Source organism: Rhipicephalus microplus, chromosome X (genome assembly GCF_043290135.1).
Source record: "Rhipicephalus microplus isolate Deutch F79 chromosome X, USDA_Rmic, whole genome shotgun sequence".
NCBI classification, from domain to species: Eukaryota; Metazoa; Arthropoda; class Arachnida; order Ixodida; family Ixodidae; genus Rhipicephalus; species Rhipicephalus microplus.
This window is the reverse complement of record NC_134710.1, coordinates 105268138-105288080: the sequence shown is the minus strand read 5'-3', so window position 1 is coordinate 105288080 and position 19943 is coordinate 105268138. Positions and strand designations below refer to the sequence as shown.

Sequence of the window (19943 nt, the reverse complement as noted above, 5' to 3'; positions counted from 1 at the left end):
GTTACCTTCTTTTTGTACCCCCCCCCCCCCCTTTGAAGGTGTACGGGACGGCTTTCCGCTCTCCCTTATTAAAGTACCTAGTACTGCTAGTACTTATGGAAACGAAGGGGACTGGCCCGTCTGCGGGGACGCTCCCAGAGAGTCATGTTACCCCAACTACATCGGCTAAGAAACATAATGCTTATGCATCTTAACACAGAACTAGTCATGCTGGGTGAGGAGGCTTTTCTCCGACGTGGGTATACACAATTTATTATCGTAAAAAACAAGTGTCCATGCCTTTCCTCCCCCATTGAAGAGGTGGGCTATAGCTTGTACCACTGTGACATTACAGTGTGTATTTTTCTTTTCTTCTTTAGAAACATGTCCTTTTGTGCAGTATTGTTCTTGAGCACGAGAGCCAATTGTCCTCGCAGGTGAATGCAAAACATCACCCTTCACTGTGAATGACCTCCCCTTGTTTGTTCATATAGCCTACTATTTATTTAAGTTTAATCATCTCGATGGCAAGAATATCCTGTCTTTGTTAAACAATTTTTGCATTGTACGTCACTGCATACACTATAAGTTCTTTCGCTGTATAACAGCATTGTTCACCATTGTCCATGCTCTCACGAGGCTGCATTTTCTCGCCAAAGCCTCCAACAAATCTAGAAATTTGCAGAGACAAAAGCAAAAGCTTCTGAAGATGAGGCGGTGCCAGTGAGTGTCGAGTCAAGTTCAGTGTTTCAGTTTCGTGTTGTAAAAAGTTATACAATAAACCGTAAAGATGTTGCATGTGCTGATTTCTGACCTACTGTGTTCTTTCAATATTACTTTGACGCGGTTAATGTGCTGTCTTCAGCAAAAACGTGGGGGACTAATGGTACGCGGTTTGCAGACCAGGCGCCGTAACGTTTTGCCCAGTTTCACTTTAAGCTGTTTACTTAGTTTGTCGACAATGTGGGCGCTTGCGTAATTAGTGCCGCGGCAACGCCGAGGGCGCTTTCATTTTGAGACACTATAAAAGGGTAGGTACAAGGCAGGATACCTATTCCGCGCAGCAAGATCGAGAACTTCAATCGCGGCCAACAGAGCTACAACGTACGCGGATTCAGCAAGCAACATTCGCGTACTTTTCAGCCGAAGCCAGCAGTCTTTTGAGCAAAATTCGCGTTGATGATAAGACCAAGGAACCTGCCAAAAGTGAAATGAAGGAAACAACGCTCATTTACCAAGGTGTAGAACGGCAGGATAGCGCGCGCAAGCGCCGCGCTGAATGCGTGCCAGCGAGCGGCAGCGCCACCTACCCACAGGATCGAGAAATGTTACACCAATACTCCGCCGCTCCGGACACTAGAAAAGCGTTCTAGCCTCTGTACTGCGGCCACGGAGGAAGGAAAGCGGCGGCCAACGGTTATACAACGGTTGCGATGCCGCCGCTGCTGCGACCTGGTGAGAATAGCCGGTATCTTATATTCAGCTGCCGGCACACGGCTAAAGTGTTCTAGAAAGGGGTAGTGGGCTGACTGGAGGCCGTGCACTGACGCACTTTATGTCTCACCTGGTAGATGGCGCCACCACCACCTGCAACGGAAGCGACGCGTTGCTGCTCTCGGCCAACGCAGCGCGAAGGTTAGTTTGCCAGCGCTTCAAGCACAAACTACTCTTGTGCAACCCCTGTTCATAGCCATTTTCGTTGCTTTTCTTCTTTTGCCTGAGCATATTCTTGCTTTGGCCGTCGTTCTGGCGCATGAAGTATCGCTAAACATGAGCGCGTCATCAGCGGGATGCAATATACGCTGTAAACAGCCAGTTTTGTATTGCGCTCTCGCAGTGTTATTGCCTTTAGATAATTGATTTATGAAAGCACTTTCTGCTTATGAAGCACGCCGTAGTGGAGGACTCCGGAAATTTTAACGTGCGCTGACATCGATTGCCTTTAGATAAAAGAAACTAATGTTTTCATGATCACTAATTTAATAAGTCGCAGAGTGGCATATAAGCGGCTCACATTTCTCCACCAATATGCTAGCGTTTGTACTCAATAGTAACTTTAGTGAAGTCGTACTCTCACTAAATAAAACAATATTACTACAAACTTAAGCACCTTACGCGCTCTCAGCTGATATATTCTCCTGAAAAGTGCAAGAAAATGTGTGGTAGTGCACAGAAGGAAAGACCTATCCTAATCATGCCCAAGAAATAAAAGTGAATTTGTAATGAAGGTGTGGAAAAAAATATAGACAACAATCGTTCACGGGAATAAGTTGAAAGTTTATTTGGTGGGGCAGCACGACGACCGTACTCCTCAAAAGCCATGCATATCAATCACTTTCATTTTTTTTTTCTCAAAGTGAAAGCAGATGGAAAAAGCTGAAATATCTTGAAGAGGGCCTTGCCCCATTATGTACTTATCAGCATGTGCGACAAAGAGCATGTCTCCTAAAACAGCCCAATAAATGCTAGAAAAATATTCACAACTACAAATAATCACAAAAAGATGCTAAATATTTTCAATAGCACACTTGGCATAAAAAAGTTCACAAAAACACATGAACACTCAACACATATTGTTCACACAATAAGTAAAGACACTGAATCAGAAGGAATACTGAAAATGACAAATAATAGACACATTTCCATTCAAATAACATGCATTTTTATAGAGATCTACAGATGTTCTCGTAGATCATATTAATCGCACTGTTGATGGTACACCAAGGACCAAAGTCACCATTCACAATTGAATTAAGCAGAGTTGCCACTTAGTCAAGGGTTTATTGCTATAGTATGCGTGGCGAGTGGCTACATACTATTTTGCTTGTTTTTCAAATCTGGCATTCTCTCGTATTTGGGTCAGTGAAACAGAAAAAGAATATTCAGAAAGGATTCATACATCAAGTTTAACCTACACTTGTAAAATCCACACAGGAATAATATTAAACTTTTAAAAATCTTCTAAAGCAAGGAAAAAATATTTAACAGCAGCGGCTTATCTTTAAGTGCTTTGCTTTCTGGCGTTTGCCTGCTCTGTCTGTATTTAGCCCCTTAATGTAAAAATGAAGTCGTGTAACAACATAGAATTGTATTATTTTTTGAGAGAGCATTGAGACATGGCTCTTGCCAAAGCCTTGCTTTGACAATGGTCAGCACATCTAAAATGCTGTCTGCATGGAGTTGTTCACAAGAAAAGCAGCCCGTGAACAAGTCTTCAAGCTTCTTTATGAACCGAAAGAGGCAAGCACTTGGGTATAGGAGTACACCGTTGTCACGAAATAGTGTCAACCTTGCAAGCTGAAAGCTTTCGTCTGGGGCAGGCGCGGTAAGTAGTATCAAACAATCTTTACAATTGCTTTTCAAAATGCACTTTCGTGCCACGTAGCCAGGAATGTAAAATATAATTCTCGAGTCGCTCCTCGCAACATGCTGGCTGTGGTCCTGGGAAGGTATAACAAACGCCTGCGCATTCGGAGAAGAGCTCAGTGCCAAATCCATGCCTGCTGAATTTTGCGATGTGTCTCGTGGGCTACTAACTTCCAAAAGGGAACCTAGCATGCCCTCTTCACAGTTTCCTTGACTGACACCTTTAACTAAACCATAGAATGACATGCAGTTTACTGTAATCAAAAACTGAGTTGGTGTTGGATGATCATTACTGCCAGAAGATTGCCTGATAATACCGAAAAGGTTTTCCAAAAGATCCTGGCTAGTATTTGCAGTCATTAGGTATTTAAAGCCAACATTTTCAGTGAGATAGTCAAGCAACTCTAGTGTACTCGAAATGGTCACACGTAGGCCAGCAGCAGTGGAATTGCTCAGAAAGCCTCCTCCACCTTTCGTATGCTGCTCCCATGCTTTGAGGTAGGACAGAAAATCCTGCAGCACTGCTGTTCCAAATGAACACGGTCTGAGGGCTTCAGCAGAGAACCGCGATGTCATCACTCTTATGAGCTGGTGGATTTTGCTGAAATATGCAAAACAGCTGTTTTCATAATTTTGTAGTTTGCATTGCATGATGCATTCTTCATAGTTATGAACGGTGCAAAACACACGAGACACAAAATGACGAAAAACACAAGGACGTCATTTTGTGTCTCGTGTGTTTTGCGCCGTTCATAACTATGAACCAAAACCAACTCGCCCAAATGTCGGTGTGTATGATGCATTCTATTAAGATATAATTTTCATTTACAAGTTGGTTATATGAGATATTTCACTACTTAATTTTAACCAGCATATGACAAGAGACGACTCACCTGAAGAACTCTTGTGTTACATCCATCCTTCCAAGTGTTGCTTCCAACTTGTCTTTGTATAGGTGGAAAGCTTGGAAGACTTTTGTCCCCAAAAGCTGGAAGGCATAGCTGACCCTCATCTTCTCAAATCCATTAGGATCCAGGTGACACCGTGTTATGCCTGGCATCACTTAAAGGGTCACGTTGGAGGAGTCTATTTTGTGAGCTTCCCTTACATGTTGCATATCAACCTGCAATGAAATTAAGTGGACCATATTGAAATGCACCTGGTTAAGCTTGGAGATAATGTAAGCATATATGAAATCCAATGTGTGGTATGCGTAAAAAACATCAGACTTACATGACCTGCAGGGGTGTTGAATCCAGACTTCAGCAGCGAGTTCCGTAGGCATTTGATGAGATGTGGGAAGTCAGATATAAAATATAGGTGCCGTGATGCATCACTGGGGTGTTCAATTTTCGAAGTAGTAGAGTCAGCTGTCGCTTGAATCCCAAGTACTTTCTACATATTTCTATTCCAACTTGCACCATCGCAAGTAATAAAATGCACAAAGAGCCCACTCTTTTCCGCTAGTATGGTTGCTTCAATGACAACTTTGGCGAGTGTGTCACCTTTCATGTTTCCATGTGTAGCAAAGTAACCAATAACTTGACTCCATTTGCCTTGAAATGGGACGAAAAGGATAACCATACCGTGGTAACATGGTACACCTTTGTCCGTGGAAGTTGTAAATGGACCTAAATCCACAAAACCCTCAATTGCACCCGACTTCTTCATTGAAAAATGTTCTGACAGTTTAAGTTCGTTGATGACCAATCCACCGTGTTTCTTCCAAACATCAAGCTCCGCTGTCTTTTCCTTTAGCTGCTTTAGAACTCTCTCACTAAAGCCAAACACAGTGCGGTATGCATGTACATAGCGCTTCAGGGTTGATTTACATAGAAGGGCTAGGATGTTATTGCGACGAAGGTGTTCATACAGGCGAGGGCTCTTCATCTTCATGATTAAACAATCTAAAACCCAGCTTTTCGTGTAGCGCAACCCATTTGGTTTTACTCTTGAAGCTGCAAAGCACTGTCGTACAGCTTGCTGCTGTCTTGGTGGAAGCCTTGCAATCTGTGCTTCTAAAGTTTCTGTTTTTATAGCAACATTCCTAATTTGCATTTGTTCCAGCTTCTTTTTCACACTTTTCAAGTGAGAAAACAATCTAGTGTTTCTTCTGGCCACAACACGCAACTTCAGCGCTGCATATTGGCAATTCCTTGTTGCTGTTCGCTTCACCCGGGCTCGTCGGATTTGCAGTGCTCGTTTCAAATAGCGGCAAGACACACATTGTGCACCTGAAAGAAAGGTGCAGTGAGTTAGGTTGCAATAACTGGCAAGAAATCTTTCGTAGCGACAAGAGTTATAGCTGTCATACTAGTAAAAATGCACATTATAAATACCTTTTTTATCAACCTGGCCAAGACACTTAATGCTGAAGTACATTTCGTTGCATGTAACCACATGGTCCTTTAGCTTCTTCGTAAAAAATCGTTCTTCATAGTCTTCGTGAGATATTGCTCCAACGCAAATTCACATACGATCACTTGTTTTCAGCACTTCTTCTGCTGCTGCCTCTGTTTCCACGGTGCCTTCTTTCAACAGGTTACCTCTGATGAACACTTTGCAGTAGCTCGCAATGCGTGATTCAAAAAACATGACCACTTTTTCCCATCGCACTTCATTCTTCGGTGTCAACACGGACGTGCAGTACACAATGCCTTTGTGATCTGGAAAGATGTGCTTAGTTCAGTGCGGCGATGGTACCTCAAGACAGCTAAATAACGACATAGACTTGCGGTCTTCCTGCGGATTTTCTGAAGAAGAAACTTCTACATCGATGGCCAGCTGTTAGTTTTCTGGCCTCGATGCTGCAGCGTCTGGATCCGGAGTATTTACGGTGTTTGTGTGCAACACCGTGGAGTTGCCACTCGTGCACAGCCGGCGCTTCACTGGCGAAGCATGACTCTCAGACTTCCTTTTTCGAGGCGGCCTTTCTTTCACTGCTTTTTTGTTGAGATACGATGGCAAATTTGGCAAAATAGTGGGAACAGCGTCACTGCTCAACATAGGCCTCCCGCGTGGGATCCGCACTTCTTTACCGCCGATGGTGTGCACATAATCGCGAATTACGTACCGAGGCTCGAAGTGGAGTTCACAAACCGCACTTGTGTCTTCGAGTGGCTTGTCCGCACGGTGTAAATTATTCTCCCACAGTCTTCTGAGTCTCTCATCCCTGGGGACGACGAACAGTGACGGTTTTGGAGCACCTTTCACGTGAACGTAGCCCGTCTGGCATCCGGGTGCATAACAATGGTTCTGGCGACGTGGTGCCATTCCGCACTAAGTGTCGATGACCGCGAGGTGTTCACTACCAATCTACATTATTCACAACTATAAGAACTGAAAAATGGAACGTATTGACAAAGCACTGCTCGGCCGTAAATTTGCAGCGACGAAGACACACAACCAACACAGAAGCGGAGTGAAAAGGAGAAAACTCCCATTGCTGACGATGGTAGCGCCGCCACGCGGGCACTCAAGAAAACAAAAACTCGTTGACATTTTTTGCGCCACGGCAACGTACCCTCTCCCCGTAGAGTGGGCTCACTACCCATTATTCTAGAACACTATAACACGGCGCCGGGACAGCTTCCGGTTTGGTGGCGCTGGCGGCGCAACAAGCTTTCGCTAGCAGACGAAAACGCGTAGTCATGGCAAGACGCCCTGGTGGCCGTTCTGAAAGAGCTTACCAAAAGTATATTATCGAGATTTGCTGTGCTGCCACAGAAACTTAATACTGCGTAATATTCAGTGGTGTAATACAGTATAATTGTGGTTTTCTGAACTGCCCACAATAAACAATGCTTGATATATATAGCATAACATACGAGTCTGTCGGTTAGTTGCTAGTTGGTGTACGTTCGCAATAGATTTTTAGACGCGAAAGACCCAATTACAATGTCTGGCATTCTCTTTTGTGGCTGTGTTTTTCGGGCTTGAAAATAAATTACAACAATGTGCCGCAATCTTGTGGCTTTTGTCTGGTTATGTAGTCAGCTTTTTTTTTCATGTCAGTCACATTCTTTCGCAACTTAGACCGTCGAAAAGCTACGCGTGCGGCCATTTTCTTGAGCACGTCTTCCCTCTGCTTCTTCTGGAGTTCCTCTAATGAAACCTGTTAATACAGCTGCAGCCAAAGCTTCGAGCAGAGACCGCACTTTGGGGTATCGGTGAGCACTTCGTAGTGATTACTCACAAGTCTGCCTGCTGGTGCACTGGGACAACATGCCCCGCCGCGGTGGTCTAGTGGCTAAGGTACTCGGCTGCTGACCCGCAGGTCGCGGTATCGAATCCCGTCTGCAGCGGCTGCATTTCCGATGGAGGCGGAAATGCTGTAGGCCCGTGTGCTCAGATTTGGGTGCACGTTAAAGAACCCCAGGTGGTCAAAATATCCGGAGCTCTCCACTACAGCGTCTCTCATAATCATATGGTGGTTTTGGGACGTTAAACCCCACATATCAATCAACTGGGACATAAGAACACACTTGCAGCTTTTCTATGTCCTCCAGAAGTTCGGCCCTTCGGGTGATGGTATCTGCATTACCAGGCGACTTGGCTAAGTGATGGTGACGGCTGCTAATGGTGACTGTCATGTCTTCTGCGACGACAACGTATTTCTCCACAAACAGCGCTCTTTTTTTTCTTTGAGCCCTAGAAACACCACAAGACGTCTTGTCTCGCCATTCTGAACAACTTTCCGCCAGCATGCAAAATAAAGTTTTCTATGTCTTGAAGCGAAATGACGCCACTAGTTGACGGCATGTCGGGACTTATTTCACTGTATTCGAACTCAGTGCTAAGAGATAGTCTATTCGTTTTCGTCGATGATATTCCGGAAAATACCCCACTCTTATCGGGCAGCTTTCGCTTCTTTGTCGCGGGCCCCGCGACAAAGGTAAGCGAGCAAATTCGGGAATATTCGTAGAATGCATCCTTCGACGAGGTCCCACTTTTTTCTTGCGATTTGTACCTTCTTACCATATGACGTGAGTGAAAGTCTTCAGGATGTCATTCTCATGAAATTGCATATCACACACACGTGAGGTGCTGAGGCAGTTTCTTATTCGCACGAGGAATAGCGTGGTCCCATACCTCTCGCTGCTCAGGTACACGTGGGAACAAAAGAAATGTCGTGGTGTCTCTTATTTCCTGTAGCTACTCTACAGCCGAGAACGCAACATCCGGGCATGTTGAAAACACGCAACACATACAAAGCAGAACAGGGCACTCTGAAGCACAAAAATTTTAACGCAGAAAGAAGCCTCCACAGATATCATCGCACTGCAACATGCACAGCGATGGAGGTTACGGTAGTGACACGAGCGAGCTAGGTGTTCTGTGAGCGAGCATGCAGTGAGCGAATCTGGATGCGACAGCAGCGCCATATTCGTCGCTGGCAGTGGTGGCGCCGCGCAACATCGCTCAGTTTTGCAACTTACCTAGTCTAGAAACGTTGCTGCAAAGAACCTCTCCCAACTTTGAAATGAGCACGGAGGAAGTGGAAATGAGGATAGTGATGTCAATAGGCTGCTGCTGACCTCGAGTCAGCTGGATGAAATACTATTACAAGAAATTGATGACGCAGCACATGTTTGAGAAAAACGACTTGCTAGAAGAACAAGTTGCTTTTTATGTGTAGCGGTACAAAAAATGTATTATTTGATCATTTTTAAATTAGAACTTGACGCTGACGAGGGACCCCTACTACAGTGGCTAGAATAGAAAAGTGTGATGAACGCGCCGGCTAGCGCGTAACGTGTTAGAAGGAAACCGCCAGGTGACGCTGGCAAACGTTTGCACCTCACCCAAGGTGGCGATGCGTTGCGCAGAGATGGGAATGAACCACGCGCGCGGACAATGTGAAACATTTAAAATATATTTTGTTGCACGTGCATGGCCTCAAATGGTGACCAAAAAATATGTTAATTAGCTTCTGGAACTACATGATGCCTACGCGAGTGTGCGACTGAACTGAAACATCGATGGGGTGCCTAAAGGCAGCGCGTGACCGCACTGAAACATTTTATCAATGTGAAGTGGTAGAAGACTGGAACGATGAGCTAAGTTGTGAGCCATTGCTTGCAACACCTTCCACGGCGAACCCTCATTTCCCCAAGCAGTAATCTGTAAATATAGCCGCATAATTCGTAGCGTCAAACTCAGAGACGAGAATCTCGAGCGGTATTTGAATAACGACCTTTTATTTTCTGAACACTGGTCATACAACGGATTTCCAAGTAGTGACTCACTATCTGTTTACAACAGTGCATCCTTAATATTTGGTCACGTGTCTTTTTTTACCCCCCCCCAAAAAAAAAATTTTTATAGTTCACAAGCGCCCCACAGAACACTGTTTCCTTTGGAATGAGAACCTATAGGTGACACGCCTGAGCCTCAGGTACTTCCTCTTTTCACGGGAAGATGCTCACTCCTTGTTGAGTGCCTTTGCGTAAAGACGCAAATGTGTGAGCAGAAAAGAACTTGTTCGCTTAATTGGTGAGGCTAGGACCATGTTGTGCGCAGCTCAGTGTGACTTTTTTTTTTCAATCAGGAAACAAGCTCTTTCAAGCTGTCACTGTGAAGCTCGTTTTACCTAAATCACTTTGAAAAAATGATCTTTCAAGGGCGTCTACAAATGCGAAGAACTTCCTCGAAAGGCCTACCCATAGGCGTCTGCTCGAAGGGGGCACAGGGGCGGGCGCCCTCCTAGTCATTTGGGAGGGGGGCGCAAAATCTGCCTCATACACTGAATTATTAGGGAGGGCGCGCCCTGAAATACACAGCCCCCCCGCCCCCCGTACGGCAAGGATGCTTATGGGCCTATCCGTTTCAATGCGGGCAATTTCGACGTTCACAGTGAGCTCGAAGTGCCGGGAGATGTACCTCTCGTCGAAGTGCAGCTCTCACACAGGCAAGTTTAGTTGAAGCAGCTTGTCAGCGCGCCGGACCACTCTCCACCACTGCGCAGAGCTTCGTCCTTTGGAACGCCGAACAACCTGTCTTGTAGCCTGTAGTGCACCACAAAACGAAGCAATGACTTTGTTTTCCCGCTATGAGAGCGCATACAGAAGCGTTGGTATGAGAGCACCACGACAATAATAAAAAAAAAGCGAGGACGAATGCACCCGACGAAATATTCGGAAACATGCAGACAACGTGAATGGATGGATGGATGGATGGATGGATATGGCTGTACCCTTTAGATCGGGCGGTGGCTAGCGCCACCAAGCATTAATACTTAATGAACCAAAAACTAGATTTATTTTTTTTTCTTTAAAAAGTGAGTTTGAGGATTCGTACTTTGCAGTGAAGGGTTTAATTTTCACTCATGCCTTGACTTTAGCCACCAATCAGATAACCTCCTCCTAGTTAAGTCTACCCGCTTAAAGTCTATTTTGCCCTCCCGGTCCCTAAACCCCAGTGCTTTGAAAATCTCTGCGCCATCATCCCGAACTATAGGGTGAAGCCCTTTAGAGAACATTATCAAGTGTTTAGCAGTTTCTTCTTCCTCTCCACACGCACTGCATACTGTGTCTACCCCTTCGTATTTGGCCCGATATGTCTTGGTTCGCAGTACTCCCGTCTTGGCCTCAAACAGTAGGGAACTACCCCGAGTATTATCATAGATTCTTTCCTTGGCAATTTCCTGCTTAAAAGTTTGATAGATCTCTAGTGCGGACTTCTTAATCATGCCCATTCTCCACATGTCAGTCTCCGTTTCCTTCACTTTCTTCTTAACCGATAGTTATTTTTGGTTTGGCCACCTGCTGTTTTCTAAGTATTTACCAGTCAATTTCCTGGTTCGCTTCCTCCATTTTGTATCGAAATTCTTCATGTAGAAGTAGCTGAAAACCTTCTTAGCCCAACGCTCTTCCCCCATTTCTCTCAATCGCTTCTCAAATTTTATCTTGCTGCTAGCTTCCCTGCCCTCAAATGATGTCCGTCCCATATCACGTTGTACTCCCTGATTTGGTGTATTCCCGTGAGCTCCTAAAGCAAGCCTACCTATTCCACGTTGCTTAATTTCTAATCTTGCTTGAACTTCTGATCTCATGCACAAGACCGCATTGCCGAACGTCAGCCCAGGAACCATAACCCCTTTTCATATTCCTCTCACAACATCATACCTATTGTAATTCCACAGTGCCCTATATTTCATCACTGCTGCATAACTGTTACCTTTAGTCGTCACGTATATTTCGTGTTCCTTCAGGTACTCGGTCCCATTGCTTATCCACACGCCCAGATATTTGTATTTATCTGTTATTTCTAGCGTGACCACCTGTATTTTAAGCTCAGTACCTTCGTTGTCATTGAAAAGCATGACTGCTCTAAAATCTAACCTATCTCCCGTATAATCGACTGCGCGCGCCCACGCGTGGATCCTCCTCAGAGGCGTCAGTGTGCTCCGTAAGCGCCGCTTGCCGCTCATCACACTTTCCTATTCTAGCCACTGTACCCCTACAAAAAAGTGGAATAGCGCGAGTGGCGACAGAGGTTAGTAGATCCACAACGGGTGTTTGAAGCAGAAACGCGCCGCGGTTGATTATTTCGCCCCCTACAGGTGATCACTTGAACTTGGAAGTTTCCGGCAAATCCGGGGCCTGGTACTAGAAACTGATATGTGTTCTGTGACTTTACTATCGGAGAGCTGAAAGCCGTCCCGTGGGTGGTGATTAGTGTGTTTACAAAAAAGTTGTTAACGATTTAGAGTGCCGTTGTCAGATAGGAAGGAGACGCGGCGCCGAAACGCTTTGTCCCAGAGTCACACTTAACTCATAAGAATAAGAATAAGAATAAGATTTATTTGATCTTGACAACTTCAAGAAAGTTACAGGAGCTAAAGGCGAACAACGCCTGACAGGGGCCCCGGTACCCGTAACATGTTACAACATCATATTACATGGCATAATAGTAGTTCATTGGCAGTAAACAAAAATATAAAAAAAATCGTTACACATTTGATATACAATGCGTTAGGAATACAAAGTCTTTCGCATTCGTACGTCCACATAGTTACTGTGCTATTTTTTTTTTTTTTTTTTTAATAGACAGAGGCATAAGATAACAAAAGGAGTATTGATATCAGCACACAATCAAGCTCAATCAAACGCATGGAATGCAATAGTATACATAGATACATACACATACATCCATATATATATACATATATATATATACATACACATATATATACACATACACACATATATACATACACACATATATATACATACACACACACATACACACACATATATACACACATATATACACCTACATACACATATATACACACATATATATACACACATATACATACACATATATACACATACACATATATACACACATACACACACATATACCCACACACACATGTGTTGCAATAGTCATTCTCTCAAAGCCTGTGCAAGTAACAGTTCCTTCACCTTATTTTTAAATGCATTTCTAGTCGTGAAGAATTCAATATGACCTTCTAGCTTATTCAGGATCATAAGTACTTGGTGGCTGGTTGTTTGTGTACCATAGTTAGTCCTGGTTTTTAATGTTCGTCTTCTCTTCAGTCTCATGTCGTATGGGACTTCATTACTGCTGCTGTCGTCTAGATATAGTGCATTGGAATGTATATACTGCAGTAGTTTGAAGTCATAAACTTTGTTTGCTTGAAGCATTTGATATTTTAAAAATAACGGTGACGTGCTTAATTGGTACCATGGCCCCTGATAACTTTCATAAATGCGCAGTATCATTTTTTGTAGACGAATAATCCTATTGTAGTTGGTTTTTGTAGTGGTACCCCAGACCAGTATTCCGTAGCATAGTCTAGAGTAGAACAATGAATTATATAGGTTTTGCTTCAACCAGATAGGTATCAAGGCTCATCAACCCATCATCATCCTACGTCTGTCCCGGCACCGCCTCCCCCCAGGGTTGTGTGGGGGGAAGATTTCTTTCGGGCAGACGGCCATGCCCTGGCAAGGGGGCCACCGTTCGGCGCCAAACAGACGCGGCCTGCCTCCCGGCATACAAGCCAGGGAGGCCCGACAAAGGGACTACCCTCCGGCGAAGCAACTTCAGTCGCAACGCGCAAAGTGAACGTACCCTGGCAGGGTGGGCTAGCGCAGCGCGTAGGGTGCGCTGCGGTCATGGCCCGTCTCCTGACCGCTAGGGCCCAGCGAGACTTGACACAGGGGCTACCCTTCGGCACGGCAGCTCTCGCCACCACACGCAAAGTAGACGTACCCAAAAACGTGGCAGCGGGAAAGACTGGGGTTAGATTTTCAGCGCAGCCTAATCTAGAAAAACTTCCATGTTGATTCTACCTTTACCAGAAAGTTTTACTTTTAATTCAATAACATTTGCAGTAACCTCACTAAAACAAGACACCGCAAGAAATGTTCCAATGCTTGCACTTTATCCTTTAATTGAACTCTAACGCACAATGTCGTCATTATTGGCTGCATATTATTATGGCGCGCTCAGATGCAGAGCCGTCCACTTCTACTTCCCTTAATTTCTCACAGAATCTATCCGAGTAACTTGAATTTTTAATGAAAAAATAAGGACTTTAGCGACTTTATAGCAGAAAGTTGCAAATGGGCCGTATATTCTATGTATTTTTTACGCGAGGGAAAAATTTGGAGTATTCTGGGGTATTTTGAAGAGAAAAATTCAAGGACCTTAGTGACTTTCTGGCTGAGAGCCGTAAAAAGGTCGTATATTCTATTTACTTTATTCGCGAGCTTGATACGAAAACAAAAAGATCCCACGCAAATTAAAAGAAATTTGATTTATAGGCTTCTAGCGCTGACATGAATGAATTATATTGCTAAAAGTAAATGATGCACTTTTGTGTTTTGAGAATCAAAGCCACATGTCGTTTTTACATCCAATCCAAATCACAAAATGGCTGCTCTGTATAAAAAACAGCTGATCATCACTGCGAGCCGCGTTTTGCGTTCTGTGGCATATAAATCTGCGAGAAGAATGTAATCACGACTACTGGGGAGTATTTTCGTCGCTGAAGGATATGGCAAGCTGCGAAGAACAAGGATAAATCGTGAAATTCTTGTCGTAAGGTGAGTATACAACGCCAAACATACCGCGATTGCGTATATTTACTTCGTTTTGTTCTTACAGGTAACAAACAACAAAGTGTGGTCCCGGGAAGCCTGCACTTTTGTCGCCTATTGACAGGTAGGCAACACTTTTTCGTTCAAGAAACGATAATGCGTGGGCGAGCGTCGTTACAGTGCCCGATACATAACACAGAAGTGCGCCTTCATGTATTTCACCACTGCATCTTACAATAATTGCTTAATTGAACTCTCGCAGAAGAAAGTTGTTATATATGTTTACTTGCACACCACGATGTTTCATTTGCGATGATTTAACGATTAGATTTGATGAGCATAATTGTTTTAGCCAGCTGATGATTGGTATGCTAAGTGCTGCACATTAGTTTTTAACCACGTTGTGGCGAAAATTGGGAAGAAAAAGGGGGAAAATACTTGCGATGCCAGCTAGTAGAATTTCCCAGAAGCGGCGGGCCTGGTTTTTGTGCTTATCGAGCAGAAGTTCTTCGAGTTCGTCGGCAAGTTGCGGCAAGTTACGAGTGCTGTTGACAGAGCAGCACTGCGTACAGTTGACATTGTGTTCGATGCACTGCGTTTTTGAAGTGGAGATTACTTAGCTAATTGGTCCATATTGGGTACATTTTGGTTATACAGGAGGTCGATCTAAGGGACAAGTATGGTGCGCCTATTTGGCGTACTTCAGAAATCACTCAATTAATTATTTGACTTGCATTATTGGCATGAAAAGATAATGTTCGGGTAGACAGCAAACTAACGCACAATAGAGACAGATAACAGAGAAGGACCACTGTTATTATACACAGTAGAAAGTTTTCAAAGCTCCTGCTCTTTCCATATGTATTCAAAGTGTAAGGAAACAGACAATATTTTGGCAGAAAAATGGTGGTGATCACTGAACCAAAAAATCAGATTTGCAGTGGTCATTGCAATGCATGTGGCACATGTAGGCTGCATTTCAGACACTGTTACTACTGTGTTATGTATCTAAAATAGCTAGGCACAAAACTTTTTCATGGTTACTGGACAACCACTCAGTATATATGCCCTCTCTTGATGACTGCTAAGTGAAATGATCTAACAAGTGAAATAATGCCCGCCATGGACAGGTTGAGCATACTTTTAAATAGGACAAACAAAAAACATCATTGGTGTGCTGAAATTGGTGGAACATCCTAACGACATAGGCTATGTACTCCCTACAACTTTGCTGTGTTTTCTGCTGCTACTGATAAATTGAATAACAACATGCTTATGGATTCGTGCTGTACACCTAAGAAGTTCTGTAACCCTTTTACTTTATAGATGAAGCTGAAGTGCAAGGTCATACTTAACAATGCTACATTGAAGTTGTTGTGCCAAGGTTTGGAAGAAGCGAAGTGAAGGCAATCTGTTTGACTTCTTGCGGTTGGGCTGTGTTATAATCGACAAAAAAAAAAAGGTTGGCTTTTTCTATTTTCATAATTAACTTTCTTTTCCAAGTCAATCACCATTGCTACGTTTTGCTGCCCATCAGACTCAAACAGGAGGAGCATCACTTGTGTTTCCTGTATATTTTTGCATTACAGGATCTGCAATACATCACGGGATTTTTTACATCTTCTGGAGCTTGTCGAGGAAGTGAGGGGCTTGCATACGGCTAGCCTGGTTGTCGTTGGGCCTGGAACTACTCAGCCTTTGCTGTAACCGCAGTAACGACCATGGGCATCATCACTTTTTTCCCTTTTAACTTTTCTTTCTTTGATGTTGTTTTACTTGCAAGTCAGCTTCTTAACACGACAAGTGTAGTTCATAAATGTGTTCAATTATCCGCTTTTTCACAGTCATGTGAGGGTATCTTCACACATTGCTTTTACGCGTGCTCGTCAGCCTTTTGAAAGGATGCACACAACACTTATCACGTCACTTCATTTCATCAACCAAGCCTGGCATGTATATATATATATATATATATATATATATATATATATATATATATATATATATATATATATATATATGACGTCACTTCATTTCATCAGACAAGCCTGGCATGCATATATATAGCATTTTAGTATTAATTACCCATTCAACACAGTGTTTCATTCAGCAGGAAGTTTCTTGTAATGTGTGCAAAGTAATAAATCGCTGCTTTGAAAACATGACACCGTTGTTTCACATCATGCATGTATTTACAGATTGGCATGAGCATGAACAAAATAAAGTTTTTACAAAGTTACAACTTGAAAAAAAAGACTGCGTACTTATTTTTTCTCATTACTTCAGGATTTACAAATGAGCCAAATTTACTTGAAATGCTAGACTATCTGTTTCAGTATAAGTTGTCCCATTCCGTAAGAAAAGTGTGGTGGATGTGCCACAGAAGGTCACTGAGTGTAGTATAGGTGTGCGGTGTGTAGGCAGGAAGCGAGAAGACAGTGCGCAGGCGTGAAGCAGACGACGGTACCAATTGTTGGCGGCTGCGGGATGGTAGCAGCGACAAAAATGATACTGGTGCACTGTGGTTACAGTGCTTGACTGTGGACCCGGATCACAAGGGCATGATCAAAGTTGCTGAGGTCGTACTTCGATGGAGGTGGTATTCAAGAGGCATGCATAGCATTTATATGCACATTAAAAAAATCTGAGGTGTTAAATTTTTCCAAAGGCCTGAAGTGAAGTGGGCCTCGTAATCGTATTGTGGTTTCAGCTGTACATATACGTACATAAACTGTACATAAACGCTTCTGTTTACCAACTCCAGCTCCTGTACTCGTCTTCTCCTGAGACTCGGGTAGGTGCAGTCTGGGCCATGCTACCCAAGTTCGCCACAGTCATGGGCGTGGTGGGATGCCTCGACACTTCATTCCTAACAGTAGATGGCAGCTCGGTGAGATCGAACAGCGTCAGCCACCCTGGTGTGGTGAGTGCCTGAAGTTTACTCTCGTGATGCCAGACCTACCTTGCGCTCTTTGTTGATAGGTCATGGTGTTTTAACTTTGTGGGTCGGCCAAGAATTGAATTATTCGACCGAATAGTTTCAGTAGAGGGTAAATTAGGCGGAGTGAAGTGCCGTTATGGACAAGTTCAAAGTGTGGGACCTTCTTGAAATTTGCAAAGAGTTTGGGCTTGCAGTTGGCCCTGCTAAGAGGAAACAGCAGATCATCGCGTTTATGGAGACAGAGAAAGTGACTCTTCAGAAGCCCAGGAAGCTCATGAGGAGATTCAAGTAAGAAAGGAAAGGGAGCGAGAGGAGAAAGCTCAGGAGGAGATTCGAGCTAGAGAGGAGGAGTAAAGGAGTAAGCGGCCTTGAGAGTGAGAAGCCCGGGAGGAAAGGGATAGAAACATGAGCAGAAACTAAAAGAGTTGGATCTCAGAATATTAGCATCAAGGCATATTTTGCTATGAGGAAGCCGGTAAAGATTACAGGCCTTTTGCAGCCATTCGAAGTTGGCAGGAACTTGAGAACTTATCTTGTTGATTTTTAGCGAACGTGCAAAAATGCTGGATCCTCCTTCGAAAGTTGGCCATTAGCTACCACTTTTGCCTTGTGATGTCGCTGCTGTAACTGCTAGACAGAGAATACGCTGATGATTACCACAAGGTCAAGGAGGCGCTGCTGTGCAGATATGGCTCGACAATCAATTCCTTCCAATTTTCTGGGCATACGAACAAGGCCAGAGAATCGGACAGGCACACCCATGGGAGCAGAGGGAAGAAGGGTTACCGGTACGGTATGCTGAAGTTGTAGCTTCCATGTCAAAGAGCTTGCAGTTGCCACGGCTTACTTAGGTTGCTAAGGATGAGGCACGTCGTAAAGGGCTAGAGGCTGAAGCCTGTCGCTCAGAAGTTTGAGGATGACGTGCTCCGCGAAGCCAAGATGAGGTGTGTGGTAAAGCGCTAAAGGCTGAGGCGCGTCGTGAAGAAGTTGAGAATGACACGTGCCGGAGAGCGTGAGAAGACGATGCGCACCGTAAAGCACTGGAAGCTAAGGCACATCGTAAAGTTGGGAATGATGCATGCCTCAGAGTGCGAGAAGATGATGGACACCTTAAAGCGCTGGAGGCTGAGGCACGTCGTAAAGTTGAGAACGACGTGCGCCGCAAAGTGCGAGAAGGCGATGCGCATCATCAAGCTCTGGAGGCTGAGGACGTTGTAAAGAGGTGGAGAACGATGCTTGCCGCAGGGCACGAGAAAGTGATGTGCACCATAAAAGCGCTAGAAATTGAGGCACGCCGTGGAGAAGTTGAAAGCGACGCGTGGTGCAGAGCACGAAAAGACCATGCGCACCGTAAAGCACTGGAGGCTATGACTCATCGTAAAATTAGGAACGATGCACACTGCAGAGCATGAGAAGACGATGTGCAACGTAAAGCTCTGGAGGCTGAGGCGGGTCGTAGAGAGGTTGAGAATGGCGCTTGCCGCAGAGCGCAAGAAGGTGGTGCACACTGGAGATTGAGGTACGTAGTTGAGAATTTGAACGTGACGCATGCTGCAGAGTGCAAAAAGAGTATGCGCATCGTAAAGGGCTGAAGCTTGAAGCGCATTTTAAAGAAGTTGAGAACGGCCACAAAGCGCGAGAAGACACAGTGCACCATAAAGCGCTGGCGGATGAGGCACGTCGTAAAGTTCAGAACAGCCACACGTGCCGAAGAGTGCGAGAACGCGAGGCGCCCCGTAATGCACTGGAAGCTAAGGCGCATCGTAAAGAGGTTGAGAACGACGCGTGTCACAGAGCGCGAGAAGACGAGCGCACCGCAACCCACTGGAGGCTGTTATTCCTGCGAGTCCACAGCGAACGTCCATGCCTCTGAAAAAGGCAATCTGTGTCAAGGCCAGCACGCGAGCCCGCCTGACGCGATGAACAACTCAACAGCGTCATCATGCGACGATGCCTTTCTGCCGCGCACGCACAGTGAGTCACCTCAGTCAGCGAGCCGGCGCCTTCCTGTCTGGCGAGTCTGACGCAATGCGTGGTGACGTCACTCGTCCTTGGGTGCAGCCACGTGCAGCGCAGCGGCTCCAGATTCGATGAGAATGACGCGGCCCAGCAGCGACCCCATTGGAGAATTCTGACCTCACGACCAGTGGCGCTTCTGGTTGGACATTTGGTTACTCAAAAAATCCACCCGGTGCATATAAAAGAAGCCCTGCGGTGCGTCGCGAGCAGTAGACCTATCCCTATCGGAAAAATTGCCATGGTGGATACTGGAAAACATGGTGGGAGTAGTGGAAATAATAGTGGGCATGGTGGAAATTATGATGGCTATGGTGGGACGTAGTGAAAAATATGGTGGTTATGCTGGGGCATACTGGGTGGTATGGTGTACAGATGATGGGTAACGTGGAAATGATGGTGGAAAGTAGAGGCTAGATAGTGGGCAATAATGGGACACTCTGCCCACCATTGCGATAATGCTGGGAAGCCCTAAGCATATGGTGGGTGGTGCTTATTATGGTGGGCTACATGGTGTACCAAGTTGAGAAACTCTTCCCACCATTGCGATAATGCTGGGAAGCACT

General features: G+C 44.8%; 1 long non-coding RNA gene across 1 annotated transcript; it reads left to right on the top strand.

Annotated features, from left to right (window-relative positions):
* Positions 1-14316: 14316 nt before the first annotated feature.
* On the top strand, positions 14317-16364 carry LOC142776938 (uncharacterized). Its single transcript, XR_012887877.1, has 4 exons — positions 14317-14426; positions 14488-14544; positions 15747-15882; positions 16010-16364. It is a non-coding gene; the product is annotated as an uncharacterized LOC142776938 (long non-coding RNA).
* The last annotated feature ends 3579 nt before the right edge of the window (positions 16365-19943 follow it).